Source organism: Helianthus annuus, chromosome 3 (assembly GCF_002127325.2).
Source record: "Helianthus annuus cultivar XRQ/B chromosome 3, HanXRQr2.0-SUNRISE, whole genome shotgun sequence".
NCBI lineage: Eukaryota > Viridiplantae > Streptophyta > Magnoliopsida > Asterales > Asteraceae > Helianthus > Helianthus annuus.
Genome location: NC_035435.2, coordinates 5,176,468 through 5,191,614, shown reverse-complemented (window position 1 = coordinate 5,191,614; position 15,147 = coordinate 5,176,468). Strand labels below are relative to the sequence as shown.

Here is a 15,147-nt window from a genome sequence, read left to right as displayed (position 1 = left end):
TCTTAAATTGTATTATCTTATGTATATGAGATTTGTTTTTTTTTTTTTTTTTTGAGTTGAGATTTAGATCCAAAGAGTCTGAGAGCGTAGTTTATGTATACCTTATGTAGGTCCCTATCCCGTTGATTGTTACAAGATTGATAATCAATCAAGGGTGCGGAATCTCCTTGATCAATCGAATAAAACAGAAACAAGAATATAATTATGATGAAGAACATGAAACAAATACTTTCAATCGGGTCTTCTATTGATTATCCAATACGAAGTTTACAATCAATTCAAGACCCACAAGAAATCTCTCAGCTAGATTTCTCAAACTGGCTCTCAATTGGCTAACCTTAACCCTAATGCATAATGTTGTTTATATACTACAGCCATATTTGCATATTGGGCTTTGGTCTGGGCTAGGCCATCTCCTAGCCCATTACACTAATTAACTTACTAATCAATATTCTAAGCCCATTACAAAATATCTAAAGACTAAATACTTAAACTATTAAGCTGTTGTCACAGAATATGCACCAACACCTTAGATATATAAAACTTATGAAAAGGGGTACGTGTCAAATACTCAAATGGATTAAGTATATAATTATGAAAAACAAGCATGACAATAAATCAGATCAAATGGATATTACGTATTAGATTAGGACAAAGAAACGATTAAGTTAACCGGGCCGCACGGTTTGTGAAACCCCATTCAGTTGGGGCTGGGCTGGTTTTTCCCAGTTTTGGACCGCCCAGAAGAACGGGCTTTCTCATTAGCTTTCTCATGAGTTGGCGGGTTGCGGGTTGAAATGTGCAACCCGAAGCCGACCCATATTATTATTTGCATCAAAGATTTTAACCCTAACCCGCACACACATAAATTCGGGTTAAGTAGTCAACTCAAACACTACCCGTTTAACCCATTTTTTTTTTTAAAAAAAAGAGTCATACATGTTGACGAGTTATAAGCGGGTTGTTGGGTTGTAAAGGGTTATCGATAACGTGTTTAATGGTGAGTACGAGTGTGAAAAGTAAATTATATGATGTAATTAAACCTGGGTTTTAAAAAACACGCCTGAGGCGCGACTAGGCGCGAGGCGCACTAAACAGTCGTGTTAAACCTGTTTTTTTTTCATGTCGGGTTTTGGTCGGTTTGGGTCGTGTCAATAATTGCCGCCCTTAGCTTAAACCAAAGACAGGACCAATGACCATAATATCCGGCAGCCTGTTTGGTCAGTCGAGACCTGTTTTTGTATTCTGTGAACATTTTGCAGTTTTCAATAAAAACAAATTAGTAAATAAAAACAAATTAGTAAATTTAGAGTGAAAGTTGGCCAAGAAACATTATGTACATTTTGAATTTTTGAGAAAAGATGTATTACTATGAGGGTGGGTTTACGTTGGATGTGACTACTAAAATAACAAGCAATTATCACTGGAACATAAATATATAAAAAAAGAAATTAATTCATGACATGCTATAACAAGAAGTAAGAGGATACAGTCACTATTTTAATTGAATAACACAATAATAAATACAAGTCTAAATCCTTGTGATATATTCGTGTGAAAATACGATTCCTATATTGTAAGGTAGGCTTACTGGATTTCGAAGCTACATAATAGTAAATTTCTTTTATCAATTATCATTATGACAAAGACTTTTATGAGTTATTATTAAAAGTTAAAAAAAATTGTCTTTCAAAAAAATTTCATTTTTGTCCTTTTGGTTTGGGTCATTTTGTCAATTTAGTCCAAAAGTTTTATTTTTAGTCTGTGGGTCTAAAAAGGTTTCACAATTGTCATTTTAGTCCACTCGGTTAACTTCATCTATTTTTTTCTTAACGAGAAAAGGGCAATTCGATCATTTTATATGGCCGAATTGCCCTTATAGTTAACAGAATTACATAATTGCCCTTCTCGTTAACAAAAAAAAATGGATCAAGTTAACCCAGTGGGCTAAAATGGCAACGATGAAACCTTTTTGGACCCACATGCGAAAAATGAAACCTTTGCACTAAACTGCCACTACTAGAAAATTGAGCAATTGCCACCGAAATTTGTGACAAAAAAAATGGTTTCAAAATTTGGGACCATTTTTTGACCGATCTCTTATTAGTAGCAAAATCTGCTATTGACCATAATTACGGTTGCAATTTAGTGGGAAATCCCCAATTGAAATAAAAAAATATCTAATGATATGGTAAGGTCACAAAATGGTGGCAAATAAATAAAAAAAATGAAAACTTTGGTGGGTCTACGATTGATTTGGGACCGCTATCTTTGCCACCGTCTTTTGCAGTCACAATATTGATAAAAAAAAAAATTAGCGGGCTAAAAGGAAAAAAATAGACGGATCATTTAGGGTTTAATATTTCCATAATTTTTGGAGGACAGTTAGCAATTGCGGTATTCCTCACAATTACAGAATTCCTCCACTCCACCATTACTTGTCCATTATCATCTCCCAAAAGTTCTAATTAATCGTTCGCCGGTGACGGATCATCTCTCAACTGAAGTTCTGATTAATCGTTCATCGGTGACGGACATACGAAAGGTACGTTTGATTCTTGACTTAATTTCCTTCTTTAGCAATTTCATCACTTTAATTTGTTCTTATGTTTTTTATTGTTGTTATCAATGATATGGGAGGCTTGAAGTAAATAATAAAGTTATTATTCCAATAATAAACATGGAATACCTAGTAGTATTCGTTGTCTAGGAACATATCTATGCATCTCTTTACTTTGTCTTTGGTTTTATGTAGTGTTGTGGACTTGTGGTGAGTTTTAGAATGCCCCTCTCTGTCTCTAATTAATATGTATTTTTTTTGTGTGGAATGAGTGCATCTTTCCGTGTCTAGCGGTTTGTGTGTCTATGGTTTGTAATCGTTGCTGCCTTCCTGAATGGAAAAAAAAAACAAGAAAAGATAAGAGTAAAACTTGAATAAATAATGCATTTAAACCACATAAAATAAGCATGTTGATTACCTCCAAAAGCTTCCCATCCTGTACAATCTGCTCATACCTGGATAACAATACAACCATCTTTTTTCAGCATGTACCATATGAAACATGATATAACTATTGTGTACACTGTAGTGAACTATAGTTTCGGTTTTACAAACGTCTATCATTCCTAAAACATATCTTATATGACATCTTTCACTCTTGTGCGTCTGTATTTGGCGGGATTATTCTTTGAAAGCAAAACTCGGTGATTGGTTCGTACACCTTTGACCCATACTCAACCCAAACCAACCCAGAACCGTTTCAACCCGACAAAATTGCCCCTTGATGTACAATCTCGTTAAAAATTTTTTTTAACTAACCTGACCCGACCCGACCCGACCCGACCTGAACCCGTTTTGACCTATGACCCCTTTTTTCAACTGTAAAAAGTAAAAGTACTTCAAAAACAAACACCCACCCAAATAAAGGTGTGTATATGTTATGATATATGATATAAGTTTGGTTATACCACCGGTCCAGCCAGGCAGATACTTTCTAGCTTTTCCTTTCCAAGCCTTTCCAAGTTTGATATCAAACGAGTAAAATTGAAAGGAAGCGAAGTGATTACCTGATGATTGATGCAAAGTGTGTGGAAGGGAAGGAAGATGAAAAATCAAAAAATGAGGAGAATTGGCATTTATAAGTGTGCGGAAGGGAAGGAAGATGAAAAATCCGATTTCCGAACCACTGAAATGCCCAAATCGTTTATGCTCCTTATTAGATCTCCCACTTTTGAAAATGATTAACAGTAATAAAAATTTAATTACTCATTTGAAAGACAACTAGGAAATTGAGGATTATACAAAACATAAAGTTAGGCTAAGTGATGCTTACCAAAAATGAAGAGGTTGTTTTCTTTAAATCTAGGCTATAATTTGATGATCTTCATTGAGCCTTTCTTAGCTTCTCTTATCGAAGAACACATATTGTGTGTGTTTTTTTCTTTAATCTATAGATTTGAGTAAAAGCTACGTGGCTCAAGTGGAATTTGTCCAACAAAAACAAGTTTCTAAAGTGTCTATTTAGGCCCTCAACCTTCATAAATTGTCATTAAATAAACAAACCCGCTAACTTACACTTTTATTATCATAAAACAATTTATTGTTTCATTAGAGTCATACACACATATTGATATACACATGTTAACTAGTTTTAAGTTTTACCCATCCAACCAAGTTATTTGATTACATGTTTATGATGACTTTGAATTCTAGGTGCACTTATTTGATTAGTAACGGCATGATTTAGCAATCGAAAGTGGATGTATGAAAAGACTGATAGTGACAGATATCTTAATCCTGAATATTGTGATAATGTGGATTTGTTTTTGGACTTTGCGTTTTCTCATGATGCAGTTGTTGATAAGATGGTCAATATACATTGTGAGACAATACTTGAGACAAAATGTCCTTGTTATAAATGCCAAAATATAAGTTATAGACACAGAGCCACTGTTCAAAAACACCTGTATAAGGAAGGTTTCATGCTACGTTACGAAAAATGGAGTGAACATGGCGAAAGTTCCATCTGCGACGTTGGACAATTTTCTACTACAATGGAAGTTGATGATAATGATGATGCCTACAGACACATAGTGTTAGATAACATGTATGCATGCAGTTATACTTCAAACACTTTGGAAGGAGATGTACCGAATCCAGAAGCAAAAAGCTTCTAGACGAACCTCTGTGGGAGGGGGAGAAGGCTACATATTGTTCAAAGTTACAAGTTGCCACAAGTTTCTTGACATGGAAATCACTTTTTAATATGTCCATTGCAGCTTATAACTATAACATTTCAATGATTAATGCATTGCTTCCTGAAGAGAATAAGCTCCCAAAAAACTTTTATGAAACAAAGAAGAGTTTGGAAAAGTTAAGTCTTCCATATAAAAGAGTTGTTACCGTTTTGTGACCGAATATTTCATAGCAAAAACCCTTTTTTCTAGTACTGTGTCAAAATGATCCAAACCAGATAGACTAAAATAATATTTAACTCTATTATTAATCATCTTCATAATATTATGATTGTGGTGATGACATTATTATTTAACATCAAAACTTGTCACTTATCCGTATTTATCGATGAATGGATTATTCATTTTTTTTATCAATAATATATAAAATATGGTGATCACATTATTATTTAACATCAAAACTTGTCACTTGTCTGTATTTATTGATGAATGGATTATTCATTTTTATCAATAATATATAAAATAATAACTATACGTATTATCCAGATACTCTCACATACAATAATTTGTAAAAAAGTTATAAATTTATATTTATATTATAAAAAAAGGTTGAAAACCACTAATTAATGGTCACATCTAATCCATTTATCACGTGTGTATATATATAGAAACGTGATCAGGAGAAAACGCTCAAAAGTGTGAGAACGGTGAGAACGCTTCCTGGCCTAACACGTGTCACGCCGCTTAGAGAAGGGCGAAGGGGCTTTTTTGTCCTTTCATTTTTTTTTGACGCGTGTCACTTCATCTTTTCATTTTTTTGGCGTTTAATAAATACGCGGCGTTTTTATTGTTTTTAGATCAGAATCATAGTAAATATTTTGGCGTTTTAAGTATTGTTTTGGCGTTTTTATTGTTTTTTAGATCAGGATGCAGGCGTTTAATGTAAAAAACATCAGTCATTTTCTTAATTTTATTATATCAAGTGTTTTTGCCATTTAGGATACAGGCCTATAATGTGACAGGCAATTATGACGTTTTGAAAAGATAAATAAATTTCAATTTTCCATGTAGTGGCACTAATATAACTATAATGTTTGGCAACCATGATACCGTCTCTTTGTTTTACTGTTTCTTTCAATTTCATCTATCAATTAGTGTTGATTTTTCCAATAATACTTTGTTTACGTTTTTGGTGTTTTATATAGCAACCTCGTATTTTGCTAGCATTCGTTCTCACAATTTTTTCAAACTATCAGGCGTTTTGGTGTTTGTAGTTTTTGGTGTTTTATACTCAATTTTTTTTTTTTTTAAAATAGTATAGAATTAGATGATAAACAACAGAGAATTACATAATGAAGGGGTATGGTCCCAAAAATCCGCACAGACCTTCCTACAGGTCGCGCGCGGGACCATACTCCTTATTCAGCAAGATGTTCAATCTCAGCCTCACGCGGGTTACTTCAGCAAGGACTGACCTCGCGCGAGGTCTAAACAAGAAAGAGCATCAATTTCAACACTTAGCATTCTGAATAAGAGCCTCCAGCACCTATAATCCTACGCGGGCTAGTTACGTGCTCAACAAGGGTCGCGCGAGAGCTATAGTGCAAGGCCACTTCAGAAGGTACAAAACGTACAAGTGGCAGAAGAAAAGAGCCAATCAGCGTCCTCCAGGCTGTGCTCAATCGTGCTCCACGATCGTCTAACGTGTAGGAGACAGAGAGTGCATAAGGACGCCTATGTGGCACCAATCAGGGGGCGGCGACACCTGCCCCGCGATCTCCACTTACCTGCTGATGGCAGACGGACAACAAGGCCGACAACAGTGACACGTGGCTCCAATCATGGTGCGCCAGTGTAATGACCTGCAAAAATGCCCCAAAACGACCTGTAAGTGAAAACGTGGACCCCTGAAACCCTAATGCTCATGAAAAACAAAGAAAACAAGGATTTTTGAGTTCAGGCGGGCCGCGTAAAACATAAGCTTCGGCTTACGCGGGCTGCGTCAACTTAAAGTTGACCGGATAAGCGTCCCAGGCCACGTGTCGCACACGTGGCAACCCTACCTGTGACACACAAGCCCTACACGTAGACTAGGGGCCCTCGCGGGCCGCGTAAGATTCAAGTGTGGGTTTACGCGCGGCGCGTAAAACCCAAAATTCAGCTATAAATTAATCAGTTCATGGGCTTTGCATCTGTGAACGTAAAACTTTCTAAAACACGAAAGAAACTGCTCAAAATCACACTTTCACATAGGGAAACGCTGCTACGAATACAGGGTATTAACTCGATCACTGCTACGATACAATGTCCGATCGATTGAAACCGATCCGATGGATGTTTAAGTGCTGCCCGTATTTGGGGTATACTTTGTCATTCGTCGTGAGGGTTTTGATTTCGTGAGCTTATCGTAAATGTTGTATTAAGTTACTGACCTAGTTTCGTGTGCATTGTTATTTAAACTAGGTTACACGGCTAAATCAGTAGGCTAAACTCTGCCCGTCTAAACTTGCAATGTGAGTCATTCTCTTTTTATTAACAATGTTTTACAATACTCCAATTATTTTCAAAGTTATAATTACAGGGATTAAGTCGTGGTTATCTTGAATCACTGGCAAGTGGGGTATTGTGCACATTACTAATTTCTCACGGTTAGGTTCACCAACCTAACAGTGATAATCATCACTACTTGGGTGAAAGGACCCAATAGTGGTATGACCATCGTCACCAGGGTGTGACACGGCGCCAGATAAAAAAAATAAGATAGTAGCCATTGTAATCGCTCTTATGCTGTAAGTCATAACTAAAGGTGTCGTTTTATATAACCTGAGTGACTCGCCAGTATTTCCCCGCTGATAAAATATTTTTAAACATGTTTCAGGTGACTTACTGTGAATCAAGGAAAGTGCTACGGAGCACTCACAAGCTTGAAGTAGTGGCTCAATAAACAAATAAACATGTTTTGTAAAACAAGGGATTTCCTCGTGAAATTCCCTTTACTGTAAATTATGGGATTTGTCCCAAATTGTGAAATAAAATAATTAGGCATTTTCAGTTTAAAAGATCCTGTCAAATATTTCCGCTGCCAAATTAAATAATCAATACCACGGGTTTCTGTCCCCCGGTCTCTGGACCGGGTCACACCGGGCCAGGGGCCGTGACAGAAAAAGGTGGTATCAGAGCCACTGATTTAAGCCAATTAAGTACTTAGAAATACTTAATTTTTCTGATTTCCATTCTGTGATTTCATGAAAATTTACTTTATAATAAATAAAATTTTAACTTAAGTTTGTGTGTGTCTTTATGTGTGCTATCAGCATGAATGAACTTTCGGAGGCACTCCAAAATTTCACTATCCATAGCACCGATATGGATACTACCGGCACTTTCACTGGCTACCGGGCTGATACTGAAGAGCCAATGGTGTTCCAGGCCCAACCGCAGGAGAAACCAAGGACGAAAAAGAGAAGAAGACTTGTAGGCTGGAGACGTTTGTGTAGGAAGAAACCAGCAGTACAGAAAGTTATAAAGACTGAGGATCCGAAGGATAAGGGGAAAGGAAAAGATATTGGGAAAAGTTCCGGGCAAGCCCAGGAAATGCCATCATGGGAGGAGCTGGATCGTAAACTGGCACTTAGTGACCTCATCGGACCTGCCGATGAAAACCTCTTCAATTACCCAGCTGAATCACAACTTCCAGTTAATCTAGAGCCTGCTATCCCAGATCCCATTATCAACCCCCGACCTCCACAAGGAGAGCTGGAAGAATGGTGGACCACTGACTGGCAATTTCAGAATCTCTTAAATAACCCTAATACCTTTTTCCCCTAGTTTGACCCTGAACCTGCACCAAACCCACCTATGAGCACTGAGAACTTGGCTGAACTCCGCCACTATGGCGAGGAGCTGGTGGATGCAGGAAATCGAATACGAGTGGGGAACAGATCTCATGGAAATACGACGAGAGGGAGCGTCGTTTCTGAGACGCCAGTTGGTTGTGGTTGCATGGTGGTGTGGTTATGTGTTTAATAATAATAAAATAATATAATAATAAATAATAAAAATATAATAATGTAAAATAACTTAAAATAATACTTTTGTAAGATAACGGGTGTACTGATGCATACTAAAATATATAAAATATGAAAGTCGCAAAGTCGACAATTTTGGCTATACGTGTTGGCGTGATTTTGTGCGATTACTTTATTGCATTTGGTTGTATTTATTTGTGCCAATAACTTATATATATTGTTAATTATCAGATGAAACATACTGTTAATGAACCAGTTAATGAAGTTAATCAATCAGAACACAATAGTGAGGATCACTTTCTAAATCGGCAAGATATAGAAAACATCGTCGCTCAGGGAATAGCCAACGCTATCCCGACAATCGTCGCTGCTGTTAAAAGTCCTGTTGAGCCTTCACAAGCCAACACCAGTAAACGCACGTGCGGCGATAATTTCAGTAATAGTGTAAATGGAGGCAATAACAATGATACTAATGTGATTCAAGCCCCAATACTCAAAAAAATGAAAGTTGCAACACCTGGTTGCACTTATAAAGAATTTCTTGCCTGTAAACCTGTTGAATTTGCAGGCAATGAAGGGGCGACTGCTGCACTGCGTTGGTTAGAGAAAACGGAGGCAGTAATTAAAATAAGTAAATGCGCAGAGGAAGACAAAGTTATGTATGCTTCTCACTTTTTCAAGGAAGAGGCATTAGAATGGTGGAATACGGTATTGCAAGCCAAGGGAAGTGACATGGCTTATGCCATGAATTGGGAAGAATTTAGACAATTGGTGGAAAGAAAATTTTGTCCCGAATATGAAATGGAACAAATGGCAAACAAGTTCCTGAGCCACCGAATAGTGGATGTTGACTGTCGAGGGTATACTTCGAAATTTTTCGAATATGCCAGAATTGTGCCAACTCTGGCTTCGCCAGAGCCGGTACTTATTTCTCGATACATTTGGGGTTTGATTAGCGAGATTTGTGATATCGTCAAAGCTGCAAGACCCGACACGATTGACGATGCGTTGGAGTTAGCCAACACCTTGACCGACGGACTGGTGCGCACGCGAGAAGAAAACAGAAAGAAGGAATTGGCTCAGAAGATTACTCAAGGATTCCGAGGAGGTAATGCTAGTAACAACTTCAAGAAAAGATGAACTGGGCAATCCTCCACTGTTCCATTTTGCAGTACCTGTAAAAGAAAGCACTTTGGAAAATGTAAGGGGTACTGTAACTTCTGCAAAATCCCGGGGCACCAAGAAGAAGATTGCAGAAGAAAGAAATCGACAATTTGCTTCAATTGTGGAGAAGCTGGACATTTTAGGCCAGACTGCCCTAAACTTGTTAAACCAACTGACAACAAGTCTAAACCTATGGAGGGAACTACCAAAAAGAATGCAAGAGCCTTCCAGCTGAGTACACATTAAGCAGATCTGATTCCGGATGTAATAGCGGGTACGTTCCTAGTTCACAACATTTATGCGAAAGTATTATTTGACTCTGGTGCAAACCAAAGTTTTATAAATACTTCGTTCTGCCAAGCTCTTAAGCTACCTTTAACCAAACTTAGGCAGATTTATACAGTAGAAACAGCAGACGGTAACTCTGTTAGCATAGATCAAGTTTTGCAGGAATGTAAGATAGAAATTTCAGGTCATAAATTTTCTACAAACCTGTTACCTATGAATTTAGCTGGATTCGATGTTGTGTTAGGAATGGATTGGTTAGTAGCCAACCATGCTCGAATCCTCTGTGATAAGAATTCCATAGAAATTCATACACCCACAGGAGCAATAATCATGGTTATAGGGGATAAGTCTCGAAAGCCAATGAAATTCATTTCAGTAATGAAAGTGGCCAGTTATTCAAGAAAACAAGGGATAGCATATATGGTTTCGGTAGTTATTAATACCAAAAGTAAAGAACTTAAGGACATTCCAGTAGTATCAGAATATCCGTATATATTCCTAGAAGAACTACCTGGATTACCACCCGATAGGGAAGTAGAATTTAGAATTCATCTAATTCCTAGAACTACACCGATAGCCAAGGCACCTTATCGGTTAGCACCCACCGAAATATTAGAATTGAAGAAGCTGTTAGATGAATTATTAAGCAAAGGATTTATACAACCTAGTTCATCCCCTTGGGGAGCACCAGTGTTGTTTGTGAAAAAGAAAGATGGTTCCATGCGAATGTGTATCGATTATAGGGAATTGAATAAAGTTACAATTAAGAATCGGTACCCATTACCTAGGATTGATGATCTTTTTGATCAACTTCAGGGAGCTAGATATTTTTCTAAGATAGATTTACGCTCTGGATACCATCAGTTGAAGGTACAAGAAGAAGACATACCTAAAACCGCTTTCAGAACAAGGTATAGTCACTACGAGTTTACAGTTATGCCATTTGGATTAACAAATGCTCCTGCAGCATTTATGGATATGATGAATAGAATCTGTAAGCCGTACTTGGACAAATTTATAATTGTCTTCATCGACGATATACTTATTTATTCCAAAAGCCAGGACGAGCATTGTGAACATTTACATACACTCTTAACTTTGTTAAGAAAAGAGAAACTTTACGCCAAATTCTCAAAGTGTGAATTTTGGCTACAGGAGGTGCAATTTTTAGGACACATGGTGAATCACAAAGGTATTCACGTAGACCCCTCCAAAATAGAAGCAATCACCAAATGGAAGGTTCCGCAATCAGCTACGGAAGTTAGAAGTTTTCTAGGGTTAGCCGGATACTATAGGCGATTCATTAAGGATTTTTCTAAGATAGTTGTGCCATTAACTAAGCTAACCTGTAAAGCAGTGAAGTTTGAATGGGGACCTAGGCAAGAAGAGGCTTTTAAGATTTTAAAACAAAGGTTAACAAACGCCCCAATCCTTGCCTTACCAGAAGGAACAGAAGATTTTGAAGTTTACTTTGACGCTTCTAAGCTAGGATTAGGATGTGTGCTAATGCAACGCAAAAAGGTAATTGCGTATGTCTCAAAGCAATTGAAAAAGCACGAAGAAAACTATACGACACATGACTTAGAATTAGGATCGATAATTTTTACCCTTAAAATTTGGAGACATTATCTGTATGGAAGTAAATTTACTATCTATACGGATCATAAGAGTTTAAGATACATATTTGGGCAAAAAGAATTAAACATGAGACAGCGAAGATGGATGGAAATTCTAAGTGACTACGACTGTGATATTCAATATCACGAAGGAAAAGCAAATGTAGTTGCAGATGCCCTAAGTCGTAAGTATCATGAAAAGCAAAAGCGAGTTCGTGCTCTTATGTTAAATCTACAATTAGATTTAATGGAATAACTGAAAAACATTCAGGAAACAGCAATCAAGGATGATGCTGAAGGAATGAAAGGAAGGATAAAGGAATTAGAGCAAGGAACTGATGGAATTTGGAGATTTCACAAGAAAAGGATTTGGTTACCTAGGCAAGGAAATTTAAGAAATAAGATTTTAGAAGAAGCCCATAAATCTAGGTATACTATGCACCCTGGAAATAATAAGATGTACCAAGATTTAAGAAATAATTTCTGGTGGATAGGAATGAAAAAGGACATAGCTAGATATGTATCTAAGTGTCTAACTTGTTCGCAAGTTAAAGCAGAACACCAGAAACCTTCAGGGTTACTCCAACAATTAGAAATGCCTGTTTGGAAATGGGAACTAATAACCATGGATTTCGTTACTAAGTTGCCCAAAACCAGGAAAGGTAACGACGCAATTTGGGTAATTGTGGATCGATTAACTAAATCAGCTCATTTTCTACCCATGAAGGAAACCTTTAGCATGGAAAGATTAGCCAAGTTATACGTAGATGATGTAGTATCCTTACATGGAGTCCCAATCTCCATTGTATCAGATAGGGATAGTCGTTTCACTTCACATTTCTTGACAAGTTTCCAGGAAGCATTGGGGACTAGACTAAACTTAAGTACTGCATACCATCCCCAAACAGACGGACAAAGTGAAAGGACGATCCAAACCCTGGAAGACATGCTCCGGGCATGTGTAATAGATTTCGGTGACAACTGGGATAACCACCTACCCTTAATTGAATTCTCCTATAACAATAGCTATCATTCAAGCATCGAAGCTGCCCCGTTCGAAGCACTGTATGGACGAAAGTGTAGAACTCCAGTTTGCTGGGCAGAAATAGGAGAAAGTCAATTATCAGGACCCGAGATTGTGCAGGAAACCACCGACAAAATAACTCAAATCAAGAAAAGACTGAAAACAGCTCGAGATCGCCAAAGGAGTTTGCAGACAATCGACGCAAGCCGTTGGAATTTCAAGTTGGAGACAAAGTACTCTTAAAAGTTTCTCCTTGGAAAGGGGTAGTCCGCTTTGGTAAGAAAGGAAAGCTAAGTCCAAGGTACATAGGACCATTCCCAGTAACTCAAAGAATAGGACCAGTTGCATATCGTTTACAACTACTAGAAGAACTAGCCGGAGTACATGATGTATTTCATATATCTAACCTCAAGAAGTGTCTATCTGACGAATCACTGGTAGTACCTCTTCAGGATCTAGAGGTGAATGAAAAGCTAAAATTTGTTGAGAAACCACTCCAAATAGAAGACAGAAAGGTCAAGTTTCTCAAGCACAAAAGACTAGTATTAGTCTAGGTCAAGTGGGATTCAAAAAGAGGACATGAGTACACCTGGGAGCTGGAATCGGAAATGTAGCGAAAGTATCCTCACTTATTTCAGTAAATCTCGAGGAATAGATTTTAAATAAGGTGGGGAGGATGTAAGGACCTGCAAAAATGCCCCAGAACGACCCGTAAGTGAAAACCCGGACCCCTGAAACCCTAATGCTCATGAAAAACCAAGAAAACAAGGATTTTTTAGTTCAGGCGGGCCGCGTAAAACATAAGCTTCGGCTTACGCGGGCCGCGTCAACTTAAAGTTGACCTGATAAGCGTCCCGGGCCACGTGTCGCACACGTGGCAACCCTACCTGTGACACACAAGCCCTACACGTAGACTAGGGGCCCTCGCGGGCCGCGTAAGATTCAAGTGTGGGTTTACGCGGGCTGTCGTGGGCCACTCAAAAAATAAATAACCTAACTTTACCTATAGACAGGGTAATTCGGGTGTCGAATCCACGAGGAGCATGTGGTTAGTGTTACACGTTTTGTTTATAAATTTTACTAAACTAACTGATGCTTATAAAACTGATATGGAATTAAAACACATGAAACAAGTTGCAATTAAGAAAAAGATGGAGTTGTAATAAACAATGATGAGAAAAGGTGATCACTCCGGGATTCAGATTCTGTAATTACTAATAACCTAGTTCTGATTTTATTGGATGCTATTGATTGAATAGTAAATCTGACACATCTACCAATTACCTATGCAGTTCAAAATCTTAATATTAATTGATCTGATAAATATTAAAACAAGCATACATAGTAATCATTCAATCAACAAAAGCATAATTGGATTCAAAACATAATCATAACTCTGACTGTCACTCAGGATTTGTCTGTCACACAAATTATATAATCACGCAAATAGTCGGCTGTCACCCGACTACAAATCCAAATCTCAATACAAAACAGAAACTAGAATTAAAAGTGTCTTACAAGAATCATTCACCCGAAGTGTCCACGAGAGATTTAGCCGCTCATGATACTCGTCCGATCAAAAGCTTGGTTGAAGGTTGAACTCATGATCGATTCGATTCAGTCTTGTGCGGATTAGTGATGCTCGATGATCGTGTGATGTCTTATTAGAGATTATCGGAGTCCAAGTTTTTGTTAATTGCTGCTCCCCAAATCGATGATATGATAAAGTTGGGCTTGGGCCGATTTGGGAGCTGCCCCAAGATAATTAATATTAGTTGCCAAAATCGTGGATGATGATGTTGATTTTTAGTGGATATTGCTCCAATAATCGATGGTAGTTGAAAGCCCAATAAACTTGATGGTGGCTGCAAATATTTCCTGAATGATGAAGGCCCAAAAGTCATTGGTTGCTGCCAATTAGTCGTATGAATGGAAGTAATTTTTGAGAGCCCCCATAAAATAATTAATGTTGGCTGCATGTATTATGATGATGATGACTCTTGTCTCCTTGCTGTTGCCGCCCCTTTTATGTGTTGATGATTGATGGTTAATATTATCCTATTAGGGTGTAAGGGGTGCTCACCTAATAGGTGAGTCCCCCATCTTACACCTAACCAATCACATGGTGCCACGTCAACTCCCCTAATACACTCCCCTAATTCCCCATTTTGATGGCGGCACTCACCTATTAGGTGAGTTCAAAATTTTTTTTTTTTTTTTTTGTTAAAATTATGGATGTTTAAAAATTTATATAAAAGACATTTCATTAAATTTAAAAAAAAAAATACATTCAAACTAGAAAAAAAAAACACATTCAAACTAGAAAAAAAAA

General features: G+C 37.5%; 1 long non-coding RNA gene across 1 annotated transcript; it reads right to left on the bottom strand.

The window, feature by feature from the left end:
- Positions 1–2,538: 2,538 nt before the first annotated feature.
- On the bottom strand, positions 2,539–4,056 carry LOC110928532. Its single transcript, XR_002586432.2, has 4 exons — positions 3,834–4,056; positions 3,568–3,728; positions 2,979–3,015; positions 2,539–2,890 (listed from the first exon to the last, which is right to left on the bottom strand). It is a non-coding gene; the product is annotated as an uncharacterized LOC110928532 (long non-coding RNA).
- Positions 4,057–15,147: the final 11,091 nt, after the last annotated feature.